Here is a 4862-nt window from a genome sequence, read left to right as displayed (position 1 = left end):
CCATTTCTAGTTCCTCTTTGTGCCATCTTTACGCCAGTCCTCTGTAACTGCAGGTCGGATCCATAGTCCGCCACCCTACAACAAAACTCTTAGGACAAAGAAATCTCCAAAACAAAATCATTCTGATACCACTTGGTGTAGTCATCGGCTAGGAGGGACCTCAAAGAGATCAATCCAGACTGGTCAAAAAGAGTAAACACAATGGAAACACAAAGACATGATGGAGGCAATGCAGAAAAAACTGAATTATATCATGAAAATTGATTACAATCAATCGGTAACAACCGGGTTACAGAAACCGGTTCACAGGGTTGTTAAAACATGCTCAAAATACAGAGCAGGTCACAACCAGGACCTCAAATCTCAAGATATATCTTCTATGTTCTGTCTAACTTCTTCAATACATTATAATGCACTATTAAAATTATTTATATGATCCAAGGGGATCCGATCAGTCCAAAAGGAATCAAAACCCAAAGAACAAGACCTAACGTGTAAAACCAACAAGGTCAGCCCCCGCCAAAGAAATTCTTCTAGAAAATTTAAAGGATGAAGTGAGAATCAAAGGGAAGGTTGGCCAGGAACATCGGAATCAACGCTCAAGGTTCCACAAGCTATGAAAAGGATCCGATAGATCACCAATGCAAATAGATCTAGGTAACCGGTAACATAAAAATGTCTCAGAAACCAGTAGTGATAAATTGTCAGGAAATGATCCAAAGTATTCAAGAAAAATCTAGCTCCATAGGTTCCGGTGAGCCAAATCTGGGAAACACAAAAAGAAATGCTGAAACTGCAAAACAAAAAGGAAAACAAAAAGAAATATTTTTTTGTTTTTGGTTGATGCAAGATTGCCAAGAACAAGGGATGCTCCGACATCATAGCATGTATAACATAAGACCCCATATGACACCATGAGTCCCCTTAAGACCCCTTATGACTATAGTGATCCCTTATGACCTTTAATGACCCCTTAAGACCCCTTATGGTCACTAATGACCCCTATTGACCCCATATGACCCCATATGACCCCATATGACCCCATATGATAATATAGTGTCATAAAGGGTCATATGATGTCATTAGGGGTCATATGGGGTTCTAAGAGGCCACACATGTTTGGCCCGTTAGGACCCCATATTATCCTAAGGACACCATATGACCCCTTAGGACACCATATGACCCCATATGATCATAAAGTGTCCTAAGGGATCATATGGGGCCCAAAGGGGCCATGGATGTGTTTTAACACGTGTGACCCCTTAGGACCCCATATGACCCCTTTTAACATCCTAAGGGGTCATATGGGGTACTAAGGGTCCACACATGTGTGACCCATTAAGACCCCATATGACCACTTTTAAAGTCTTAGTAGGTACACCATACCTTTTAGGAGACCATATGACCCCATAGGGTCATATAGTGTCCTAAGGGGTCATATAGGGTCCTAAGAGGCAACACATGTGTTCTAACACGTGTGACCCCTTAGGACCCCATATGACCTCTTTTAAAGTACTTGTAGGTACAACATACATCTTACGATACCATAGCATCATATAGTGTCGTACAAGGTCATATGGGGTCACACATGTGTTAGAGAACATGTGTGATCCCTTAGGACCCCATATGACCCATTTTAAAGTACTAGTAGGTACAAAATACCCCTTAGGACACCATATGACCCCATAGGGTCATATAGTGTCCTAAGCGGTCATATGGGGTCCTAAGGGGCCACACATGTGTTATAACATATGTGTGACCTCATATGACCCTTTTTAAAGTCCCTATAGGTACACCATAGGGTCATATGGTGTTCTAAGGGGTCATATGGGGTCTTAAGGGACCACACATGTGTGACCCCTTAGGACCCCATATGACCCCTTTTAAAGTCCTAGTAGGTAGAACATACTCCTTAGGACCCCATATGACCCCTTAGGACACCATAGGGTCATATAGTTTCCTAAGGGGTCATATGGGGTCCTGAGGGGTCCTAAGGGGCCACACATGTGTTCTAACACATTTGTGACCCCTTAGAACCCCATATGACCTCTTAGGAAACCCTAGGGTCATATGGTGTTCTAAGGAGTCATGTATGGGGTTCGAAGGGGCCACACATGTGTGACCCCTTGGGACCCCATATGCCCCCTTTTAAACTCATAGTCGGTACAATATACCCCCTAGTACATCCTAGGAGTTATTAAGACATGGACGACCCCTTATACATCCTAGGACATCTTTTGACCCTTTTTAGCATCTTAGTGTGTATAATATAAGATCGCGTACAACACAATAAGACCCCTTAGGACTGTAATGACTCCTTATGACGTCTAATGACCCCTTAAGACCCCTTATGACTCCTAATGACCCTTACTAACCACATTTGACCCCATAGGATCATATAGTGTCATAAGGGGTCATATGGTATTGTTAGGGGTCATATGGGTCCTTAGGGGCCACACATGTGTGGCCTCTTAGGACCTTCTATGACCCCTAATGACACCATATGACCCCATAGGATCATACAGTGTCCTAAGAGGTCATATGGGGTCTTAAGGGGCCACACATGTATTCTAACACATGTGTGACCCCTTAGGACCCCATATAACCCCTTTTAAAGTCCTAGTAGGTACAACATACCTCGTAGACACCATATGACCCCATAGGATCATATAGCATCCTAAGGGGCCTAACATGTGTGACCCCTTAGGACCCCATATGACCCCTTTTAAAGTCCTAGTAGGTACAACATATTCTCTAATACATCTTAGGAGTTATAAAGACCTAAACGACCCCTTAATTTTATTTATTAAAAAAGTACAAAAACTACAAATAATTACAAAAATCTTAAAAAAAAGATTTAATAAAATCTAAATAATATTTAGTTTAATATAACATACTTAAAAAAATTTCAAGTCTTCTAATATTAGATATTTATTTAATTGAATTAAATAATTTAATATAACATATTGAAAAAAAAAAATTGAAGTCTTCTACAAGAATCTTTAAAAAAATTGCTTTTATTTGCAAAAATAATTGATTTAATTCAAAAATAAATTATATTATTTCACACACCTTTATTTTCATATTTTAAAACAAAAAAAATTCCATCATTTGTATGGGTTTGAAGAGGCATGGTCGCTCAAACGACCGGTTGCGTAGACCTCTAATGGTCCAGTTGAAAGGGTTCCAGGTGGAAGGGTTCCTGCCAGAACGTCCTAAGTGGCATCCTAAGTGGTAGCCACATCACCAAAATTGACAAATTTCTGAAACTTCTGACTTCTGCAACAAAATTCAACAAGTAAATTCAGTTTATTAAAAAAACAAAAAATACCCTTTTGTAGAGATCGAAGTAAAGAATCTACTAATATAATTTTTATGATGTTTTGATTAGATTTAATATATATTATTTCAAAAATACTACAAGTAGGTATTCTAATGTTCTGTAAGAGGCTGGTTTGAAAAACCAAAAAAAATATTGAATCACCTCAAAAAAAATATGGTTCACTAGAGGAGAGAGTCTTCTCCAAAAGGTTTATTTTTTTTTTTGATTATCAAAAATTAAATAAAAAAAATATGGTGGGAGATAAAAACTATCAAATCCAGGTATGTTCGACTATAAAATGTTATAATGAAGAAAATATACATCAATTTTTTTTTTTTTTTAATGCACTGTATATGTATGTCATCTATTAGGGATATCAAAAAAAAAAAAGTTGATTTATATTTTGTTTTTTGGTGGGAACTAAACCCCCTGATTTTCAACATTTTTCAATAATAATTATTTTTTCTTTAAAAGTAAAAAAAACATATCAATCCTTGACAAAGAATTTAAAAAAAACAATAGATTCAAACTTCATCAAATTTTACACATTTCTTTTTTTTTTTTTTTTCGATAAAAGGTCGAGGCCAAGAAATTTTATTAATCAATTTGAAATTTTACAATTCTCCACTCGTGCGGGCGCCGGTAGGAAAGAGTGGAGATGAGAAAACCTCCGGCCTTGCTTGGGACCATAGTCCAGCAAATAACAATTTCAGATTTAATACTTCATCACCCCGGGCCAAGGTGGTTCGATGGGAGGGTGTTTTTATTTTCCCTACCCTTACAAGCCCAAAAAGTACAGATTTTAATAATTAGATAATTACTTTCCACAACTTCCAGCGGTTTGGTGCTGAAGATGATCTTTGGTTGTCAATAGTGTCCCCTAAATTGCCCGAGATGTGCCTGTTTGGCCTGCATTGTTAATTTCTCAAACACTTGGTAGATTTGTTAGTATCATCCAATCTATTATAGCAAGTGAAAATTTATCTATAATGCTAGACAATTATCACAATACCATTTCCTATGAAACTTATCATTTAAGCAACAAAATTGAGTATCTAATGTCCAATTATGTTTAGGCCCGAGCATGATTGTCTAATGACCAAAGCATCTCCAGTTTACCAACTCTTGTTTATGCTCTTGGATGTTGTCATTAATAACGGATAAGATCCAAGCTACAATAACAAGAGTAAGTAGATGAGATCCAGTCATATCGGCCTCCCCATTTCTTGTAAATTTATAGCAGAGAGGATGGCTGAATGAATGATTATTCAAATTTGCATGTTAGCCACATAAATTCCTCCGTCTCAAGACATGATAGGGGGATGTCCCAATATAGAAAAATTTCAACAAATGGCACAAGAGTGCTACATCCATTATCTATTATTCTTAATAAATCAAAATTACCCATTCTGAAATGATCACCACCAGTATGAATGAATACTAATAAATGCATGCATCCAGATGTCTGCAAATATCTAGAGTATCTATTCAGATTGCTAGGTATTCAAACCAAAATGCTAGTATATTTCTATATAAATAG

The sequence above is a fragment of the Cryptomeria japonica genome, chromosome 4 (assembly GCF_030272615.1).
Source record: "Cryptomeria japonica chromosome 4, Sugi_1.0, whole genome shotgun sequence".
Lineage (NCBI taxonomy): Eukaryota > Viridiplantae > Streptophyta > Pinopsida > Cupressales > Cupressaceae > Cryptomeria > Cryptomeria japonica.
Note: the sequence above shows the minus strand (reverse complement) of the source record.